This window comes from Cervus elaphus, chromosome 11, assembly GCF_910594005.1.
Source record: "Cervus elaphus chromosome 11, mCerEla1.1, whole genome shotgun sequence".
Taxonomy (NCBI): domain Eukaryota; kingdom Metazoa; phylum Chordata; class Mammalia; order Artiodactyla; family Cervidae; genus Cervus; species Cervus elaphus.
Genome location: NC_057825.1, coordinates 84,496,750 through 84,519,740, shown reverse-complemented (window position 1 = coordinate 84,519,740; position 22,991 = coordinate 84,496,750). Strand labels below are relative to the sequence as shown.

The 22,991-nt window shown below is 43.3% G+C and overlaps 1 protein-coding gene and 1 long non-coding RNA gene across 2 annotated transcripts in view; both read left to right on the top strand.

Annotated features, from left to right (window-relative positions):
- CRIM1 (cysteine rich transmembrane BMP regulator 1) overlaps window positions 1-22,991 on the top strand; it is a 204,277-nt gene that overhangs the window by 14,586 nt on the left and 166,700 nt on the right. The window lies entirely within an intron of this gene.
- LOC122703785 lies at window positions 821-20,907 on the top strand. Its single transcript, XR_006343606.1, has 3 exons — window positions 821-5,833; window positions 7,624-7,768; window positions 7,876-20,907. It is a non-coding gene; the product is annotated as an uncharacterized LOC122703785 (long non-coding RNA).

Below are 22,991 nucleotides of genomic sequence, written 5' to 3'. Positions count from 1 at the left end.
CCCTTTGAGAACTTCGAAAATTAGGAGGTGTGTTTGACAGATACTTCCTAATATCTGTTGCCCTCAAAGGTGTGGAGGCAGAGTAGCCCCTGGAAAATCAATGTGGTGCTGACTTTCAGATTCCCCAGAGTTATCTTCACATAGCCTTCAAAATATATTCTCATCCTCAGCCTCCACAGTTTTATGCTGCTTCCTTTGTGAAGCCTTCCTGCCCTACTGGAAAAAAATAATGCCATCCTCCGGGTCCTCCCCCTGCCCATAGATAGCACTTTCTCCTTCCCTTGTTATAGCACTTTTCACACTGTGTTAGAGTTCACATTTCAGTCTTTTGGCCTCATTGTGATCCCCTTGAGTGCCAGGATAGTGTGTTATTCTAGAGCTTGGCACACGTTGAGAGGAAGAACTCAACGAGCATTTGTTGACTAAATCTCGATTCAAGGTCATGCAAGATATCCTACAAAAACTTTTCCATCTGAACAGTTTGGTCTGTCTGTATTGTGGAAACTAAAATAGATGACACTTACCTGTAAAGAGAATCCTAGGGAGAAGTCTTATGTTATTGGCAGAAGACAACTTGATTCTGTCTCATGTCCTCTCCTACCCCTTTTTCCCCAAATCATTCTTTTTCTAAATGTTTATTTTTAAATTAATTAGTTAATCTGGCTATGCTGGGTCTTAGTTGCAGCGTGTGGAATCTTTAGTTGAAGCATGCAGACTCTTAGTTGCCACATACAGGATCTAGTTCTCAGAGCAGGGATCGAACCCGCCTCCCCCACTCGCCCCCACCCCTGCAGTGGGAGTCTCAGCCACTGGACCACTAGAGAAGTCTCCCCCAAATCATTCTTAGAATTAATTTTTTAAAAGTTTGCTGCAATGGGTCAGTTTCAGCTGTATTTATTTGGTAAATATTTAAAGGCAATTTTTATTTGTGGGGACTTTTCTTCTTGCCAGTTTGTCATACAGGTGTCATCTTTCATTCACCAAGCCTTCATCCATTGGTAAGAATAATCCTTGTGGGTGGCTGTTCATAAGGTCTTTATCACCCAGGGATGTTGTGTGTGTAGCAGTGGAGATGCTTTGGTGATGCTTGTAACAACTGATGCTTGTAAACAACTGATAAACAAGTATGAATTAGTTCCAGGTGACCATATGAATAATCGATGATGATAAAACTTCTGGAGTCTCAGCGAATCCAAGATTGGGTCTAAGACAGAATGTTGCGCATGAGGAGGGAGTTTAACATATGTGCACTGAATAGTCTGAGTGCTGTGCCAGCAAATGACACAGCCTGTGTACTGCCCCCAGGTGATCTGCACGTGTCCTCAGGAATTTAACTGTACGGCTTCTTTGAGGAAGGAACAGGAGGGTGGAAGTGTATGACTGTGAATAATAAAAACGCCACACAATGGTTTTCACAGGAAGTTCATAGGAATGCAGTATAAGGAATTTAAAAAGCAAAATCCCATTTGGATTTACTCCAAGCCCTATGACTTCAGAGATGGAGGAATTCTTGATGACTCATGGCTAGAGTCCCAACTTGTTATTGACCAGTGTGGAGTTGTTTTTCCTTTTCACCGTTAGCCCTGAACCCATTGCTTGCTTGTTTGTTGGTTTGTTTGTCTGAAGATCTGAAAGCGGTTTGCAGATTCAGACAGTGCAACTTGAGACACTTAAGGACACAACAGCAAATTACCATCTTTGGGTCATACATTTGGCGCTAAGCTTTTCAACTGGGAGAGGAAAGAGATTTGGTCAAGATCAAGTATACAGGTTCCTAGACAACATAGAACTATCCTGGGTATAAGCTCGGGCACACAAACCCTTTTATCACTCTAGAGAATGTGCCCAGAAAGCTCCTTTGTCTTAGGCTAAGTTTAAGGGCAAGTTTAATTTTGATGTCACCGCTGTAGCGTGTCCCTTCAACTTTCCAGCCTTAAAGAGACTCATCTCGCAACCTGACGGTAATTGTTCATAGTGTGGGTGTCGTGAGTTGGTGGCCTTCCAGTAACTCACTTTAGAGCCTTTTATTCTTCAAACTGGTTGTTATACAATGGTGGGAGGAGGGCAAGCTGGAACTGATTGCTAAGTGAAGTTATAAATATAATGCTTAGCTGGCAATGAAAGGTGAAGGTTCTAAGTGAGATAATTTTTGAGAGTCCATTTGATGTTCCTCTAACTCTTTAAAAATACTCTAACTTTCATGTGGCTTCCTCACTGTTGAAAGTTTAAAGTCGGCTCTCAGACCCTGGGGGCAAGCGTGTTCTCATCAAGTGTGGTCTTGTCTTCCTCTTTATCAGCAGGGGGAGTATTTGACTTAAATGGTGGAGGCTGTTCAACTCAGAGACGTGTGCCCCTCACACCTGGGCTTCCTCGGTTTATTTGAGGTGATGGGTGAAGGTCCAGAGCTGTTCTTGCTGCCGGAACAGCACATTTTATCCCGAGACTTTAATAAAATAAATGAATGGAGGCAGAGGACTGGGAAACACACTTGAAGGAGGGAAGTGCCCCTCAGGTCAGAAGCCAAGGTAAACAGTCCTTGTAACTGACAAGTAGGCTTCCTGGAAGCCACGGACCAGCAGGAGAGGGTGTGAAGTGTGACCCACAAGTACCGTTTCCAGCTGGATAGCTAGCCGTGTTGCTCTGAGTCCGGAAAAGGGACCTCACAGAGCTGTGAAAAATCGGTTTCTTGAACCGGACTCTTACTGGCTGTCCTGCCTAGAGCCACACGCAGTGACAGCACTTGGGGGGAAAGTTTCATGCTCGTGCCAGAGAAAGCAGGCAGGTAGGGCTCTCTGAGGAGTAGAGACTGACTCGTCAGTGACCTAGGGAAGCCTTGCAGGGGAACCAGTAGACTGGCAGCGGGCAGTGGGCAGGCTACACATGTGCCTGTAATTTAGGGTTAATGGAAGCTCAGACCTGTCTTTTGTTCCAGTAGAAAACTGTCATTGCGGTGGACGGCTGTGCACACATTGCAAATGACATGTGCATACACATCCACACATGCAATGCACAGACGTGTAAAAAGATTCCTCCTGGGGTCGGTGTTCTTGTCCTGGTAGTCTGTCTCTTATGTCCATTTCTCTGTCATGATAGCGTTTTCTTCTAATTGAAGTGTTAGGTTCTGTTAATTGTAACAGAAAAAAATTCTGTGTGTGACCATTATTAATCTATACAGATAAACACATGTAGATTGACTCCTAAGCAACTTACATAGAGCTGTGGGCGTCTCGCTTCTGTGCCCTGTCTTCTGCAGTTAATAAGGTCCTCATCAGATCTGTGGTGGCTAATGTCCTACCCTTGCCCTGTGTCGAAAAGGTTAGACCATCAAAAGGACTGATACGGAAATTCCCTAGAAATTGTCATACTCAGAAATTCTTGGAGCTTAGTTACATGTGGGAAAAGGCCTTGCCTTGTAAAAAGAGACCCAAATCCCTTTAATGATCAAAAGTGTTACCTAAATTTCCTCTCTGTAGTTGGTATTTCTTGAACATCTTATTTCCCATAACTAAGTATTCTCCTTGAGGCCAAATACTAGGTGCTCTCCCTTCTTTTTAAGAAAACTATTATAAAGGTGACATAACTTTACTAGACAGTTTGGAAAACAGAAGAGAAACAGTGACCCAAAATGCTCATATTCCAAGGACAATCAGTTGTGTGTTTTTATATATATATCTTGTATAGTCTTCCTTTATATGCATATATTTTTGTATCCTACACCTTACATCTTGCTTCTTTCCACTTAAAACTGTCTGGTCTCTCTCTCTCTCTCTCTCTCTCTCTATACACACACACACACACACACACACACATATAAATCACATCTCATATCTTCTCTCCACTTAAAGTTACACCAAATGCATCTTCCTGTGTTGCTACATAGTCTCTATTGTTATGTCAGCAGATTAATCCAGATGTACCGACTGCAGCTTTCTACTTCACTGCCTCTCCCCAGGACAGTGTAAGAGGCAAGAAGGGAAAAAAAATCGGCATTCAAGATGAACTTACAGGAAAATTCTGTGTAGTCTCAATTTGTTTTCCTGAGTGCCTGGGCTCTCCAAGCAGATGCCCATGATTGTCCCCTGTCCCCTTACTAATGATCTGACCTCTTGTGTCTGGGACTTGTGGTGTGAGTTCTGTGGCCCTTCATTGTTCTGTCTTAGATCTTTGCTGCCACCAGAACTGTACTGACTCTGAGGACACTGAAGCTCTGTAAGGACTTGGAGGGTTTGTGCAAATAACCAGCCCACTGGGTAGAGACATTTTAATTCTGTTGCTTTTTGGTAGTGCATTATTGGATTACAAATGTTTACTTAGTATGAAAAATGGATATAATTAACTATGCCCTAAATAGGGACTAGATATTTACTCCAAAATTAATTTACAGCCTTTGTGCTTTGCATGCATGTGACATATGTTCTTGTTACCGATGTTACCAATGATTCTAAGGATTTGAAATAGTTGCCTTCTTCCACCAGAAGACTAGGAGTTAACCAGCAAGGCACACACATAACACTTCAAAAAACTTGGATCATTTTTGCAATTAAGTTTGTTGAAATTTTATCAGGGAAACAGACTTTTTTCCCTTGTATTATTATTGATGATACAATATTAAAAATGGTTTTTACAATTCAGATGCCAGTTTTACATTCAAAAGGGACAGATATTAATGTTTCAGATTCATTTCTGTAATTTTTTAAATTAAAACACAGGTTCTCAGTTGTGCAGACTGTGCAGAATCAAATCACCAGGCTTCAGATAGATTTTATATGAATTCCAAGTGCTTCTTAGATTATCAAAAGGAAGACCTAAATTGTATTACCTCTTTAATATTACAGTTTCTGAATCATAAGTCTTTGAAAGTTTGTGACTCTTCATGATGTCTACCAGTCAACATACTTCAGTCCAGAGAGCACTGGACTTAGCTCACCTGACTTCTTGTCGGTTGGAGAAAGTACCTGTTCAGTCTTCTTTAAGCCATAGCATACAGCAAAGCAGTGCATGTACACAAGTCGAATTTAATAAATACTTTTTGTATTGGCATACTGATTTAAAATAAGAGTACACCTTGTATTGAAAAAGTAATTTGAGGGTGAAATCGCATCACAGGTAATAGTTTAACCGTGAATATTTGTGGAATTTTAGTTCTTTCATGAGACAGTAACATTAAAGCCAACAAGTGTGTTGTTAAGGTTTTTTCAAATTAAAGCTCAAAGTTTAATAGATACTTACATTCAACAATAATAAGCAAATAATTTGACATCTGCTACCACCACCAACATATGTGTATTGAAATTGTGTCTCCAGGATGAATATAAAGAGGTGTGGGAAGGTGACCGCTCTTTGGAAAAAAGTGTGAGACGGGGGAAGGTGCCAGCAGCTCCTGTTGTAATCAATTTATAAAACTTTATTTTGAAAGTGGGAATCAATAGATTGCCTCCAGTGCTGAACAGTTAATCATTAATCAGTTGGTCTTTATTATGAACCCAAACTGCTTATATTTTCTTTTCAGAACCTTCCTAATAATGTGATTGCAAATGTTTAAATCAATGGATAATGAAATTGACGAGTGTGTTCCTGGTCCCATGGTAGAGAGTGGGCCTCTGTGTGTTCAGAGGAATGTTCCAGCAGCGGCTGCGGGCAGGCGCAGGGTCCCTGGGCTGCGCTTCCCTGCTCACGGGGCCCTGGAGCTTGGCCAGCTTGGGTGAGGGGGAGGACGAGGAAAGGTTTGGGTTTGAGAGCCCTGAGTTTATTTCTGGCTGTTGAGATGTGAGACTGTGGGAGCAGTCATAAATAGAGTTTGAGGGAGGTTGTAGACTCGGAGGTTCTCGCCAGGGTAAGTGCTGGATGGATTTGTTTATGGATGGGTCTGTTTTTAGCGGCTTCACGCTTTCACCTCTCAGAGTTGGTGCTTCCAAGCAGTGAAGCTCAGTGTCTGGATCCCATTGGTATGGGTGTCTCAAAAGTCTTCCCCCGGTGTACCAGTCATGGCCACTGCGTTCCCTTTCTTTCTGCAGTTGCAGTGAAGTAACTTCCTGACCTGTCATGAGACTTTTTAATTTTTTTAAATAATGAATTCCAAGCGCCGCATACATCGCATTGGGGCAGGAGTGGGGCGGGGTGTGTATGCGAGGCTTTCTGGCTCTGTGTGTATCTGGGTGTATGTTACCGTGTACAGGGGCACCCTGCACCCCCCGGATCTTTGGTCTCCTTGTGATCACCGCTTCCTCCTGTGCAGGCTCTGAATCCTTTTCCGCCGCTTCCACCCATGTGGGTTCAGGAAGCCTCACTCCCGTCCCGGGCCTGCCCTGGGCCAGCCCCGTCCGGCGCACAGGTGCTCTCTGCTGCCGCGAGCTCGGGGACACTGCCCAGCCCGCCCGACCACAGCCCTCCTCATCCTGGGGCGCTCGCCTGCCTGCGGTGGTGGCGCTGGCCCGGCTCCCGGCGCCGGCCCTGCCTCCTCGGCTCTGTTGCTTGCTCACCAGACCGTGAATCACCCTGGACTTGGGGCATTTTACCCGCCTGAAGGGCTCACAGGCATTGCCAGGCTGCTTTAGGGCTGCGGTCTTCAACACTGCCCAGAGGAAATGACTTCTCAGGAGAAATGTAGATAATAAGCTCCTTAAGGAGAAACCATGTTTTATTAATGAGAGGCAGTATTGTATACTAGAGGGTGTCCTCCTGGCTCTGAAGTCAGTTCATTGTCCCGCCCAGCGACTTGCCTGGTGCATTATCCTGGCCAAGCCACTTGACCTCTGTGTGCAGTTTCCATCTGTAAAATAGGATTGTTCTGAGGAATCCGCAGGGTGTTAGGGGGAATGACTTAAGTTGACTCATTTGTGTAAAGCACTTGAAGAGTGGCTTATACATAGTAAGTGCATGTTAAATGTCATTTTCTCTGAACACCGTGGTTTATACATAATAGGTGCTCATTAAAGATTTTGTTGAATAGTTGTAACATTCAGAAGATGGAAAAATTATTTCCTCATCTCTTGCCTTGAAAGTAGTAATATTTGGTTGCAACAAAACATTGTAGGCATGGAGACATTTATCCTATGGTTGGGAATAGGGTAGCAGAATGTTCCAGATTCATTATCAGTAACCATGTGCCTGTGATTTGTTCATCAGACCTAACATACTCAGTATGGCAGAAGTTTGATTCCTGTTCACAGGCTCCCAAGGTAATTTTGAAAGGGCAAAACAGCTTAATCAGGTGATTTGTTTCCAGTGAGCATTGTTATTGGAAGGTTTCAGACTCCAGCATATTTGTTAGCTATATTGAAACAAGGCTGTGTTCCCTCTTTATGGGTTCACCTCTACATTCTAACGTATGTTTGCTTTTGAGGTGGAGATGGGTAGCACGGTGCCCTTTCATTGAATAGGTTCTTGCTTCTTTGTAGCCCACCCAGCGCCTAGCGTGGGGCCTTGAAAGTGGCAGTTGCTCAGTAGAGAATGTTTTCAGTTAATAAGTAAATCATGGGACATTCTTCTCTCCGTTACATCACACCAGTGCCTGGAAGGTTCCTTTTAGGAGGCTTTGTTTATGATTTTACCCTTAGGCAGTTGCTACCTGATATGAGTGTTTCTGTCTTGCTGTTGGGGTATTGAATTGAGGGCTTTTCTCAGAGTTACTGCTCATCTACCATGAGAGGAATGAATGGTCTCCACATAAAACCTCGATGAACTGGTGGGAAGAAGGGCACGGTCACTCATCTTTGATGAGGCGTCTGGGCCTTACTCAGGATGAAGATCACAGCTCTAATAGAAAGAGGTGAGTCATGGTTTTTTAAGTTAAGAAAGTTGGTTTTAAAAGTTTATGCTGATGATATTTGCTATGGTGAGAACTGAAGAGTATATATCCTTGTGTTCTCTTTGTAGGGACAGTGATCACAAGGACAAGAGCTTTTGACCCAGGACCTAGAGATTACAGTTTGGAAAAGATGATTTCAAAATACCAATCATACCCATAAAGGTGACAAGAACATAATCCTGAAGTCCATTGTCAGTGGTTTATGAGTGCTTATTTCATTCTAAAACTATTTATGGATTCAAAAAACGATTTATGCAACAGGATTGCAACAGCCCTTTTTCTTTATGAAGAAATTGGAAGAGCTTTAAACAAACATACTCACATACTCATTCAAACCAAAAAGCTTGCCCTGCCTTTTAAAAATGCCATTTCTGTTGTCTGTCGTCATTTTTTAATCATGGTCCCTCTCCCCATTTTTTTTTTTTTTTTTAATGTCTCATTGTGTTCCAAAAAAAAATTTTTTTAACTGTTGAATTCTCCCTTGGTACCCAACTTCAAAAAAATAAATTTATTCCAATGTAGATGCGTGTAGTATGGTTCTTGTATGGCAGGATTATTTCACAGGTGAATCATCTGGATTCATGGTTTTTATAAAAAGAACAGGAGTGTGTGATTGCCTTCCCTCTTTCTCTCTGTCACCCATATTGACGCGGCCCGTTTAAAACCTGGTCTTCATGAAAGGATGCGCTGTGGGCCTCCTGACTGCTTCTGTGGCAGCTTCCCCTGTGTTCCTGTGTGGCCGGCAGCACGGGGAGCGCCGTGACGTGTGGCTAGTGCTGAGCAGAACTCTGAACTATTTTCCTATGAAAGGTAGTACCTTCGTGGGGGGGAAAGTCCAGGTTCTGGTTAGTTCCAGATGATTTCCCACACAGAATGCGTACTCTCTCTCTAGTGCTTGGGTCTTAGTAAATAAAGGGAGTGTTCTGTGTTGACTCCTGGCTTGACCAGAAGACATTGATCAGGCAATCTGTTTTTTCTTTTTCTTTTTTTTAACTAAAAGCAATTGCTTAGAGTGAGATGCGTCTGCATCAGGATACCTTTTCACAGGTTTGTTTTTATCATCTTATCCACAGAGTTAGTCTTTGCTGTCAGACTTTACTCATAGGGATTTATTAAAAACTGCTTGGTTTAAAAGGAAAAAAAAAACAAAAAACGGGGAAAGGTAGACAGTTGGTTGAAGTAGTTGGTAGATTTTGACCACGTGGGAGTGTGTTTTCCACAGAGCATATTTTAGAGGCCGAACCCGGCTAACAAAAGCTGTTTATGACTTTGTCTATGACGTGAATGGAAGCCCTCAGTGGAACCTTCTCCACTGATTTCTCCTCCCCACTCTCCTCAGCCCCACATCTTACTTACCTTCCCTTTCGAATTCTGTTCCCATCTGTCGGGTCGCTGATGAGCAGGCTGGCTCCTGACCTGAGGAGGCTGCATGCCAGCCCTGCACGCCCCATCCTCCAGGAGAGGAAGTCACCCTGACCATCCCCGGGAGGGTTAGGTGTCCCCAGGCCCAGGCTGGAGCCGGCTGGTTTCCTCCATTCACACAGCGACCGCGCTGGCCCGCGGCACCTCGCTCCTCCTGGCCCTGACTGTGCGGTGGAGCTTCTGTGTCCGAGGCCCGCAGCAGCACCGGGCCCCAGGCTTCCCGGTGCCCCTGGCGCGGGTGGCGTCGGGTCCCAGCACGCTGTGGCCTGGGATGCAGAGGGTGACCTCGGTGGATGCACATCCAGGAGCCTGGTTTCTCCCTCGGCCCTGCAGAAGTGGGGAAGCCTTTAAGGCAGGGCTTGAGGGCTTGAGTTGAAACCCAAGGGGCCCAGAGATCACAAGAAGGACATGGAGTGATTCTGGGAGATGCGGAGTTGGAGGCCGAGGAATCCAGTATTGCCAGAGGAGAGTTTTGCTTTGGGAGGTTAAAGAGGTTTGGTTGCCCTCTGAATGAGGATGGCATTCTATTTGTAGCTGGAAGTACATCAGACCTTGAAATGTCTGAGGCCGAGAACCGTTGCTGTAGCAGGGATCAGAATCACAGGCTTGGAAGGGCCCTTGGAAAAGCGTCTCTAGGCCAGCCCCCTCATTTTACAGATTAAGGAACTGAGGCCCAGCTTTTTATGTTCTCTGACTGCGTTTTACCGTTTCTGCTACTCCTGCCTCTTCCAAGCCCTGCGAGGTTGAGGGGCTCTTTCTTGCCCACTCTGGAGGGAGCTGTGGTACTCCTGTTGCCCTTCCCACCCCCGACCTTGGCCTCAGGGTAACGGGCACAGCGGCCGAGTCAGCCTCTGCGGAACAGTTCTCTCCCCGCCCGCCGCCCTGCCCCACCCCTACCCCCCATGCAGGAATCCCAGCCCTCCCTGTGGGGGTGTGAAGCCACTGGAATGTGGCACTCTGACCCCTGGCAGTGAGTGTCCTGGATGGACCTGGCCTGGGAAACAGGAAAGACTCAGGGGAGGGGTAGCCTGCCCCGTGGCCTTGGGGTGGGACGGAGGGAAAGGAAGTGCTGGCCAGCACTGCCTCCCCACGTAGACCCAGCCGGCTCCCCAGCGCGGGAGAGCAGGTGGCGGGGCGCTGTGTGGAACTGAACCGGCGGGCTTCCTGAGTGCTGGATCAGGGCTGCGCTGCCGGAGCATGTGGGGCCAGGAGGAAGGGGTCTGAGGGAGAAGGGAGGGGCAGATCAGCATGCAGAGGAGACTCCTAGGAGCTGGTGGACGTGAGGGTGGCAGACGGAAGGAAGGGACGTCCAGTCTCCGTTCAGACCAGACACAGTCTCACTTTAGAAACCAAATATGTCAGAAGGTGGGAAAGACCCCTCTGAAGAAGCCACCGCCTCATTTGGAGACCCTGGAGCTTTTTCACATGCTCTCTTTTTGCAAGACAGAGTTGGTAACCTGGGGAGGGGGTTGCTGTCCGTCCAGGTGTGAGATTGATTGGCACTTAGTCATCCCTTTCTGGTTCATGTCAGTAGTGATGGATGCGCGCCTTCCCTCTCCCCCGCCCCCCTCCTTTGCACACACTCTGGTCCGTTACCACCTTCGAAGAGATTTTCAGAACCACGAGGCCCAGCTGCAGTGATGGTGTCTGCACCAGCTCCTTGACTGGCCCTGGGATAAGCGCACCTCACATCCTCCACTCCCTCCCTATTAAAGCGCCATGCGGGATGCGCAGCAAGGGCTTGAGATGCCCCGTGTGGGCCCTTGTGAAAGCAGGAGCATTGCACAGTTGCCAGACTGCTCATGAGCTCTGCCAGGATGGCAGGCCAGTTTTTCATGGGCGGGGGGCAGTGTTTGCAATTAAATTCCATGCTCACGGGAAAAGAATAGAATTGAGAGGTGGCCAAGTGTCTCTGCAACACCCGTTTAAGAAGAGAACCCTCCTGACTGCCGCCATACCTGAAGGGGTTGGGTTTCCTTTGCAGCTGGAATCTCTCCAGGCTGAGTCAGTTCGTTCTTCCCACGCCCAGGGTTGTCTTGAATGATAATTAGTGTTCTGTGGTCCCACACCTTCTGCTGAAATGAGGGTGCTCGTGTGGGCTTTCTCAGGTGACATTGTCCAGAGTCCTGGGAGTCGTGGCCCTGAGGCTAAGTGGAGGTGTCTTGGTTTTCAGACTCACTGGTCCTGCAAAGCCCAGGGTATGTGGCACCTTTCCTCCACCTGACTGATACCAGCCGCCAGGTGAGACCCATGGGATGCTGCAGGCAGTGCAGCGGGTAAGCAGGCCAGCGCCTCACTACTCTAGGTGTGCATCTTAGGACTTCTCTGAGAATGCAGCAGTCCTCTAAACTTGAAAGTTTAAAGCAACAGAATTATTAAAGAACATGTTAAGTGCTTGTATGTAAGTTCAAAGCTATGTATCTCTGTATATTCTAATCCTTTGAAAATTGGTGATCCTTATTAAATAGGATATGGATTTGAGCAGAGCATCCTTTGGGAATGGTCAACATTTAAAGTTTCCTTTCTATCCTAATAACCATTGGTTCTTGAAAGGTATCTTGAACCTAATAAAATAGACAATAAATTTTAACCTTTCAGGTAGGAGTTAAGGTAGATATATTTCCATCTATTCCAAGAAATTATGAGTTTTATCATTTGAACATTTTTTTGATGCTTCTTTTACTCTATAAAGACTAACTTTGAATAGAATAACATTACAGAATCGAGATCTTGCAAAATCCACCTACTTAACTGCATGTGGGAATACATGCTGTTGTAGCATGTGGAAAAAGGACTGGGTGATTCATGTGGGTTTTATTTATGTTTCATTTTGGTAGCAAATTAGTTATTCTCTATATGTGTATGTTTATGCATGCATGTGTTTAAATTTGAAATGCAGAAAGAAATTTATCAACTTTTTTTTGACTCTGAAAGAAAGTTAGTTTCTTTGCAATATTTTAAAAGACCAAAATGGTACTTGCTTCCTAAGCCTCTGGTAGTCATAAATTATTATAAAGCTTATTCTTTTGCAGTTAAAACATTCCAGAAAGATATGAAATATAAGTGCATAAGGATCGAAAAATATAAGTAAACCTGAATCTTACATACCCACAGAACATCTTTAAAGCTGCTACTCCCCACCCTACCGCCCCCTCTCCCCACATGGGATATTGTTAATAGAGTAGTCCACTAGTCCAGTCTCCCATTTACTTTCACCATTTATCAAGTAAGGATTGGGATCCTACTCAGCATAAAGTGGCTATAGAAATAAGAGAGACACAGTCCCCCACTCCCCCAGCAGCTCAGAATCCAGCTGCAAACACACAGCTGCAGTGTCTTTGGGTAAGTGAAGTGAGAGGGAGAAAATCAAGTTAACTTCAAGGAGAAGATGTTTAAGCCACACAGAGGAGGATGGTAGCAGATTTCCAGCTAGTGTAAGAAAGCTGTGCCTCGCAGAGGGGATGGAAACAGAATAGTCAGAATTGATTTAGTAGGTATTTATGGAGGACCTACTGTGATAAGACCTGTTCTAGGTACGGACAACAGAGCTGTGACCAAAAGAGACAAAAATTTCTATCAATCTTGAGCTTTCTGGTAGAGAGGGACAAAATGAACAATATTATAAACAGTGCGTAGGACATGTACTGTGCCAGAGGGATATCAGTCTGTGCAGGAAAATAAAGCCAAGAAGGGGAACAGCTGTGCAGAGGTTTGCAGTTTGAATGGAGTGGTCATGGAACTTCTTGGCAAGTAGTTGAGTTTGATTGGAATCCTGAAGGGGTGGAAGAGTGAATGGGCACGGAAGGGGCAGGGGACGTTCTGGGTGGAGGGGACACAGGTCCCCAGGCCCTGAGGCTTCAGTGCTGGAGGTGAGAGGTGCTGGCCACTCAATAGGGGGTAGGTTACTGGGAGGTTAGTTTGGCCCTGGCCCAGGCCCCATTTATCAGTGTGAGGGGTTAGGCTTGATTCTGGAATCAAATGGGAGCCATTGAAGATGGTGGGGTAGTGTTGATGTCATTGCCAAGACCCCCAGGTCTCAGAACTTGGCATCCATGAGGTGTAGAGGTTCGATCACTACACAGAGGAAACTCCAGTGTTGAGGGAAATGTGCAAATATATTTTTCAAACATGTTCTTAAAATTGCTTAGTTTTTTTTTTTTTAACTGGTCTTGCTATATTTGCTCGTATGGTCTATTTCACGTGAATCTTAGGGATAAAATCATTGCTGTATAAAACATAGACCTTCCAAGTGATTAATGTTCATTTTTTTACATACCCTAAGGCAAGAGTCCTAACCCGCCCTTCCCCACCCCCACATACACTGCACAGCCTGTGGGATCTTAGTTGCCCAGTCTAACCCATGCTCTCTGCATTGAAAGTGCAGAGTCTTCACCACTGGACAGCTAGGGAAGTCCAAGAGTCCTGTTTTTCATCGCCCCCTTATCTGCGTTTTCTTCTAGGAGGAGAGTTCCAGGGTAAATTTCAAAGACTTGATGACCTTAAGAATTAGTATATCAAAGAGGCCCTGTGTGGTGTGAGATTTCTTAATAGTCCACAGTTGTCACTCTGATTCTCGTGTTTTTTTTTTTTTTTTTAACCACACCCTACATCTTATGGGATCTTAGTTCCCCAATCAGGGATTGAACCCAGGCCCCTGCAGTGAAAGTGCCCAGCCCTAACCGCTGGACCAACAGAGACTTCTCTGATTCTCATTACTAATTTCGAATACTTCTTCCCATATAGGCATACAGTAGCAATGTGGATTTTAATATTTTTTAAGAGAAAAGAGATCTGGACATACACATCAAACATTCACTTACAATGAAACAAGGCACATTAAAACAAAAAAGAAAAGAAAAAAGTGTTCATTGAATATTGCCAGCAAATTGTGTTTTGTTGCCAGGACCAGGTAGTTGGAGATCCAGGGAGTTTGTAGGGATGAATAAGATCACACGTAGAAACTTGCCTCACAGAAAAATTTAAGGTTTGGGTGCGTGATATTCAGGGATGATATTTCTTTGTAGAATAGTATTGGGAGTTAGTGGTAAGGATCAGTTAGAAATATAATTGTTGAAATCAAAGGTGATCACTCTTTGACTTATCATTTTCTACTTGGTTTACTTTGAAAAATTACTAGGTTGAAGTTCACAGCAGTGCCCAAGTTGATTTATAAAGACATTTCTTTCAAAACAGTTGCTAACTGGTTTCACTAATTCATTATCCTGAAAGGATTCCTTAATGCTACTTACAGATCATTACACCTCTGAGAAATCATTACTTTCGCCTCAGGAGTATTGCTTTATGTGGAGGCATTGTTACTTTCACAAGGAAACCCTTGTTTCCTGGATGATAGAATAGTTGAGATCACGTTCATGCTGTCAGGTTTCCAGATGTTTCCAAAGGCACCAGCAACACCATCGTCTTGGCTGAGAAGGTGTTGGAGGCTCTGCTGGCCCCTCGGGAATGACCATCGGCCACGGACCGTCATGTTCACTTGAGATGGGCTGCTCCAGTGTGAGATGAAAGAGTAACAGTGTTCCTCCATTTCTTTGGGGCTTCCCTTGTGGCTCAGCAGGTAAAGAATCTGCCTGCAGTGCGGGAGGCCTGGGTTTGATCCCTGGGTTGGGCCGATCCCCTGGAGAAGGGAAAGGCTACGCACTCCAGTATTCTGGCCTGGAGAATTCCATGGACTGTATAGTCCACGGGGTCGCAAAGAGTCGGACACGACTGAGGACTTCCACTTCCCTTTCTTTTCCCTGGTGCTCGGGTTTTCTGGACTCTTGGGCTTGACATTTTGCCAGCCCTTGCCCACCTCCCTTCCGTTTTCTTCAGTTCCTCCTGTTGTCTGCTTGTGTGGAGGTCTGTGGAAAGCACCTTGTAAGGCCCTGGGCTCAGGAAATGTTAGCTGTTACCAGATTTGACTGAAGGGGTGGGACGTGTCGCGAGATGTGTTTCATTATCTGTGACAGGTGTTCAGCTAGTATAATGAAACATTTGTAGCCCTCAGAGTGCTTATTTTCATGCTCATTTTGTTGTTCTTGTTTGAAATTCTGGTCACATTTCTTCTTTTCCCTGTTGTGCTTTATACTTTTGGGTGAGTACAGTCGAGTAAAAATGGCATTCCCATATCTAGTCTTCTGTTTGATTCTTGATCATTTGACTAACAGATTTTAGGTTGGAGCATACATTAATATTTGTAAAGTGGTACTGTGTATCATTCATACCCACAAGTACCTTTCTGACAAGAAACGTTAACTTGTGTCATATTATCTAATATGGTCATGATAGACAAAAGTGGTAGGAAGGGGGATAACAAGAGTTTATTATTATTTAAGTTATTATTTATCCGATGTTGATTGAGGAATATTACATTCGTTCACCGTTCAACCGTTCACCGTTTACCTTTCAACGCGTCACAAATATTTATTGATATTTGGAAGTATTGAGTAATAAAATGTTGAGGCTGAAAGAAAACTTGAGTCAGTCTTAATGTTTCACAGGAAATGTTTTCAGTATTAATGTTTCAGCAGAAAAACTGGGATAAAAAGGTGTTTCTCAGTTATTTTTGAATCATTGTCTCTCTTTCCTACCACCAAACTTACTTTCCAAAAACGTTTGGCACTTTGTTGAAATTCAGGTCCTCCTGTTCTGTTTATTCCTTCTGCAAATATTTATTTTGCTAAGCTACTATTTGCAAGCCCCGTAATAGCCCAACGACAAAAAGAACCTACTTTTTCTGGTGGAGATGAGATGAGCAGTTTCATTATACTGCCATAGATGAAATAATTCTAATGGATCTGTAATAGAACTCCTACAGAGGAGGTAATTCTTGATTTAGTCCATATAGCGCAGATGAAACCTGGAGAAAGTATTAAAGATTAAATAGGAGCTTTCAAAGCAGGTAAAGAGAAACAGCTTTCTTAGCCAGAGAGAATGGCTTTGCATAAGCCAGGGGGTCACTAACAGTATGGGTCCTTTGGGAGCACGGCATTCTAAAGTATTGCTGCAGTGAGTGGGGAAGAGTGGGAGCAATGAGGGTGAAGAGGTGGCCTGCGATTAAATCTAAACAAGGCTTTGTGTTCCGTGCCAGAGACTTGAACGGCCAGATGTTGGACTTTATTTGGAAATTGCTGTTTCTGGACTCCACATCCTTAAGAAGTTTGATAGGGCAGTTCTTATAAACACCCTTACTAGGTGTTATTTACACCAAAGCGCTTCTGTAGGAGAATAAAACACTGTGACCCAGGTGCCCAAGGGATAGCTAATCATCTGGCTTTAAAGGATGACTTTTAGAGAATTGAGATGAAGAGAGGAAATGTGAAAGAATTAAATACTTCCCCAGGATAATTTTTCCCTCAACTAAGATATATTCATTTGTAAGTAACAGTGCATTAATTAACAGTACCAATATTCTTTAAAGCTGGTTAAACAAGGAAGTTACATGTTTTAGTGGACATTCATGCTCAGAGAAGCCTGTGTGGCTTAATAATGGCATGTGCCTGACCAGAAGGTCTAACACCGCACAACCATGGGCTAGTGGAGAAGGCCTAAAGAGTTCCTTTAAAAATACTGAGATTCAGTCTCAAAGTAGAAGAAATGTCAGGGGTTGAGTTCTACACCATTGGGTTCAGTCAGACTAGTTGTAGCTAGGGAAGAGTTTCCTTGAGTAATGAAGTATCTTGTTTTGATTATTTAAAAAAATTTCAAAAATGTAACCATTTAATGTCTGGCTTTGAGTAACTTCCTGGTAAAACCACCGAAGAGAAACCAATTAAAAAAGGTATTACTATATGTCCAAGTACCTACCTGGATGAGGTAACATGCATAGATGGGACTGTTAGTCATAAACCATTTATGAGATATCGTAATAATCTTTCTGAAGAATCAGTTTTTATTATGTTAATCACCCCTGTTGCTTTTATCTCTATTGCATTTTCTCCATATATTATCTTTGTCTCTTTTGATTTGCTTCATTGCTCTTTTTCTAATTTCAATTGAATGCTTAGTTCATTTTTTTTTACCTTATTTCCTGTGAAATTTCCCTTTAAACACTGCCATAACTGTGTCCCATCAATATCAACATGTGCCATTTCTATTGCTCTTCATTTTAAGTATTTGATGAATTTTCCTATAGTCTCTTCCCATTAAATAACATTTTTATCATAGAAATTTCCAAATGTATACGAAGTTGAGGCAACTGTGTAGTAACACAGTGCTTTAGTAGTTATCAATTCAAGGCCAATTCTGTTTTAATCTGTTGAGACCTTAGCCAGTAAATCCTCTAGGACTAGATGTGCTGGAAAGGTCCTGCAAAGTGATATTTGTTATATTAAAAGCATCCTTGGCTTGCCTTATGAGGCATAGTGATTGGTTTCCAAACCTTAAACTGGTCTGATAAATGGGAAATTATTTTAAATTTAAATTATGACCACCATAAGCCCGTGGTTCTCTGACACTGTGTCCAGTAAATTGAATTGTACAATTTCAACAAAGGTGCCAGAATTGAGGAAACACAAGGATGAAGTCTAAAGGGACCTCATGGATTATCCATTACACTTCCATATTACTGATGAAATGAATTGGAACCAAGAGGACTAACTGCCTTGCTCAGAGTCAGTCTAATGACAGAACTAAGGTTGTGATTCCCTCTCCATGAGGACAGACCTCTGGGCTGTCTGCTTTTCCACTTTAAATTGAGGGTAGACAGGCCGAGCTTCAGGCAGGATTGTGAGATAGGGTTGTGTTCTGCAGCCTCGAGCTCTTTTCCTCGTCTTGTTTCATGAATTCCTTGTTTCCAGAGATACTGCTTATCTTCTCTTAAGTTCTTCTCTGTCTCCACCAGCTTTCTATTATCAAAAAGGAAATTATCCTTTCCTTAATCTTTTTCTCTGTCTCAGGATTCCTAGGAACATTTTATTCACATACTTGGTATGATTTTGCTTAGAGTGGTGGGAAACTGTACTGTAAACTCCTCTTTCCTAGTGTTTTAAATTCTTAGTACCTTCCTTGTTCAGTTCTTGATTTTTAATAGAATACCAGTAACTGTTTGAGGAATGAATGTTTGAAAGGAAGGATGAATGAATGAATGACTTTACAGGGCTATAGTTCCTCATCTGATAGTTGTATTGCTGTGGTGTCTGACAAAAGTTACAGCAATGGAACCTTTACTTTTCATTCACAAATGTTTTACTATAAATTGATTTAGTCAATTGAACCAGCATTGTTTTTCGAAGACTTCCGTACTTGAACATAATACGAATCAATGGTCATGTTTGCTTGTTACATATTTATAGAAGTTTGCATTGGTTTAAGAATCTTTCAGAAAAAATTGTGTGCATATTTTAATATTTCCATTGTTTTAAGATTCAGACTTTGTCCACTCTGGTACATAGCTACATATGCCTAACATAGTTTTATTCTGTGAAAATGCCTGTAAAACAAATGTTTATAGCGTGAGTCGTTTCTGTTGATAACCATAATTTTGCCCTTCCTGCTTTGCGCCGATTGCAGCATGCAGAAGAGGGAGAGGGAAGCACCAGCATTTGGAACAGAACGCCGTAGGCTGGAAGGAGAGAGAATGAAAGCTCGCCGTGTTAGATTCCTCCTCAAGCAGAACAGAATGCCTGATAACAGCCAGCCAGGAGCTGGGGGAGTTAAGAACAGCAATTTTACGTTACAACAGAGTTTCTAGGCTGGCATGGAAAGAGATGCCAGTATTAGCTATTTGCATCTTACTGTAGCCACAGGGATATGTGAACAGCTGGAGAATTAATCTGATATATATTCCCGGCAGCCTCTCTTCTGCCAACAGAATTCCATTACTGTGAGCTTCTGAGGGTGTACTATGAATTTGTGTCTTGCTTTTTAATAGCTGCTATAGCGTGTTTCTGGCAAGTGGAATACCACATATGGGGTGCAGTTGTATCTGGATTTGGAGTAAACTACGGCACCCTAAACTCTCACGAGGGGGGAAAGGTAAGGCTCTGAGTCTTGGACATTTCAGATGAACACGCAGTACTTTGTCCAATATGTGCGGTCATACCTGAAACATTTTTTTCCATGTTAGTGGAATTTCAGACTCCAGCAAGCAGATGGAAAGATATTTTGAAGAGTAGAGAAGTGGAATCTAGGTCCAGTTAGGCCAGGGTTGCCATGGCTGGTTCCTGAGCATAGAGTGGATATAACCCCCGAGGCAGGCCACAGTCCATGGGGTCACAACAGAGTTGGACACGACTTAGTGACTAAACAACAACTGCTGCTTCCCAGATCTGGGGCTGGAGGAGGCTCCATACATCTTCCAAGATTCCTCCTCTTTCACATCCTTTTCCCCTCCCCTACCCTGAGGATCACAGCTCCTTTCTCACTAGCCTTTGCACTTGGAATCTGTTATATCAACTGCGGGAAGAAGGAATTTCAGGCATCATCAAGAATGTTGGAAAGTAGTCCGTGAAGCAGAAACGCCAAGTCCAGAATAAGACTGAGGGTGGCTGTTGGACGTACAGGTGTTTTAAGTGTTTCTGATTGGGCACCCCATGTACACTCTTAAATTTATTTATTTTTTTTTGTAAAATCATTCATTAAACTACAGAGAGCTATTGGGGACAATAGGGATGGCAGGTTATGCAAAACCTATGGAACTGCATACACAGAGGATAAATATAAACAATAAAATCCAAATAAAGATCCAGACTCAATTAAGCCACCCTTTACATTTGCATCTGGGCTCTGGCAGCCCATCTCTGCAGCCTCACACACTCCTGAGTTCATGCTGCTTCCTCCAGGGGGTATCCTCGCAGATACTTACTCTGAATGGAGACTGGTTTCATCAGAATTAAAGATCCAGGGGTAGTTTCTTCATCATGATTTTCAAACACAGGGGAGAATATCTCTAGCTTTTTCATTCACAACCTCCCCAGACAGTTGAATGTAGTGAAAAGTTCAGCCACTGGAGCAGCCATTTTTTGCACTAGAGGAAGAAATTTAAATGAGATTATAAGATTTTCTTAACATATTCATTATGTTAAGCCTTTTCCTTTTATTGTGAGAGAACTTGCTCCTGATCTTTTTATAACATTAATGTAGCATTAAAATCACAAACGAACAGCCCACCTTCTGCTTTATACTGACATCATTTTGTTCCAAATTATAAAAGTCACATTAGAGAAACGTGTTTTTATGATTCAGTAGTAGCTTTTAGGAGAAGAGGTACGCGATGTCCTTTTGTTAGTTCTTAAACCTGGCTCCTGTGCTGTCTTGGCCTAAGTGTCCCAATGAGGCATGCTTTTTAGACCAACAGTTCTCGAAGTGCGGCCTACAGACCCCTGGGGGCACCACAAGAGGCCTTTTCAAGTAGTGCATGAGGTCAGAGTTATTTTCACAGTAATACTAACATATTATTTGCTTTTATTCTGTGTGTCAACATTTGCACTGTGGTACAAAAGCAATGCTGGTGAAACTGCGGACACCTTAGCATGATGAGGCTGTGACCTCAAACTGTCAGTCAGTTCCTACCATGCAGTTGCAGTAAATTAATACTAATAACCAAGGAAAAAAATCAGTCTCCCTTAACAGTGCCCTTTATTGAAGTAGTACAAGTTATTAACTTTATTAAGTCTCTTTTTAAAATATTTTTATTTTTAAATTATTTTTGGTTGCACTGGGTCTTTGTTGCTGCGAGGGGGCTTTCGCTGGTTGGAGTGAGTGGGGGCTACCCCCTAGCTGTAATGCATGGACTTCTCATTGTGTGGCTTCTCTTGTTGCCGAGCACAGGCTCTAGGCTTGCGGGCTCAGCAGTTGTGGCACACAGGCTTAGTTGCCCCATGGCACGTGGAATCCTCCCAGATCAGGGATCGAACCTGTGTCCCATGCATTGGCAGGCAGATTCCTAATCACTGGGCCACAAGGGAAGTCCTAATTTTCCTAAATTTCAATTGTTGGTTGCACATCTTATGAATATTCTGTGGAATGAAATGGAAAGTACACATGAAATAACCCTGCCTACTGAAATCCCACAGTTCTCTCGAGGAAAAGTATCACATTGTCTTATTAAACATCCCAGTTGGAGATGTCAGATTAGCCATAGTTATAACTGACTGTTCGCTAGAGTACTCAAATATTTAGTTATATTTGAACATGCATGTATTTTAATCATACATGAAATTATAAAATTTCTCTCATTTTATATTTAGAAAAAATAGCATTCGGATTTGATGTCTTGCAGAAGTTACAATCTTAAAAATACATTTGCCAGAGGTATCTCAGATATCTTGACCTTTCGGTCTCAAAGACTACTTTTTATCACATGGAGAGCACCAGAGAAAAACTACTTGATATAAATAAAGGGCAGTATTCCTGTTATTCAGTTCAGTTTAGTTGCTCAGTTGTGTCCGACTCTTTGTGACCCCGTGGACTGCAGCACGCCAGGCTTTTCCGTCCATCACCAACTCCCAGAACTTGCTCAAATTCATGTCCATTGCATCGGTGGTGCCATCCAACCATCTCATCCTTTGTTGTGCCCTTCTCCTTCTACCTTTAATCTTTCCCAGAATCAGGATATTTTCCAGTGAGTCAGCTCTTCACATAAGGTGGCCAAAGAATTGTATCTTCAGCTTGAGCATCAGTCTTTCCAATGAATATTCAGGACTGATTTTCTTTAGGATGGACTGGTTGAATCTCCTTGCAGTCCAAGGGACTCAAGAGTCTTCTCCAACACCACGGTTCAAAAGCATCGATTCTTCTGCGCTCAGCTTTCTTTACGGTCCAATTCTCACATCCATACATGACTGCTGGAAAAACCATAGCTTTGACTAGATAGAACTTTGTCAGCAAAGTAATGTCTCTGTTTTTTAATATGCTGTCCAGGTTTGTCATAGCGATTCCTGTTATTAACTCCTTTTTTTTTTCCTCCCTTCTTACCCTTGACCAGTTCAAGGAGAAATGAAAAACTATATCAGAATCAGAACCTTGATCCTTGTGCTGTATACATAGATTTACTTAAGAGATTTTAAAACATCAAATTTGCCAAGTGCTGTCAGCAGCACTGTTGGGCTCAGATTTGATTTCTGTATAATCAAACCTCACTGAATTTTTGCTTTTCAGTCCCTGTTGGTTGGCTGGTAAATTATTTTAAAGTATAATGTTCTGTAATAGAAAAACACAAAAGCATTTGTCTCAAGATCATGTTGTACTTGATCCTATGAAGCAGCGGTTTTTAAGGGAACTATTTGCCAAGAAGAAAAGCAAAGTATTGATTAAGATGGGGGCATAGAATTGAAAGGGTTTCCCCCCAAGAAAGAAAAGAAAAGCATGTAAGAAATTTTTGGCTTTAGAGTCAGATGCCTCCTGACTGGACACAGTGGCCGTGGCATTTCCTGAGGGGGCGGCCAGGCTTACCTGTGCACCATTAGATGCAGCCTGTCGTTGCTGCCAAGAGGCTTCTGCTGAGAACAGTAAGGAGCTGGGGCGGGTATTAAGGGAAGTTGCCTTTTAATTCTGACTCCACACTCAGGGAAAATGGTCTTCCTGTGGGGAGGCCAGAGAAAAACATCTGGCAGTGAAAACAAATTGGCCTGAGATGAACTCCTTGCAAGTGCCCTTGATGCCAGGCAGGTGATAAGAGGCTGAAGTCTAGAGCTGACCTGGGAGAGAGAGAATGGCAGATGATACCTAAAGGGACCAAAGTATGTCTGAAAATTTCAAAATGCCTGCCTCATTAACACTTTACTAATGAGCTTTTTGAATAAGATTTTTATTGTGTAAACAA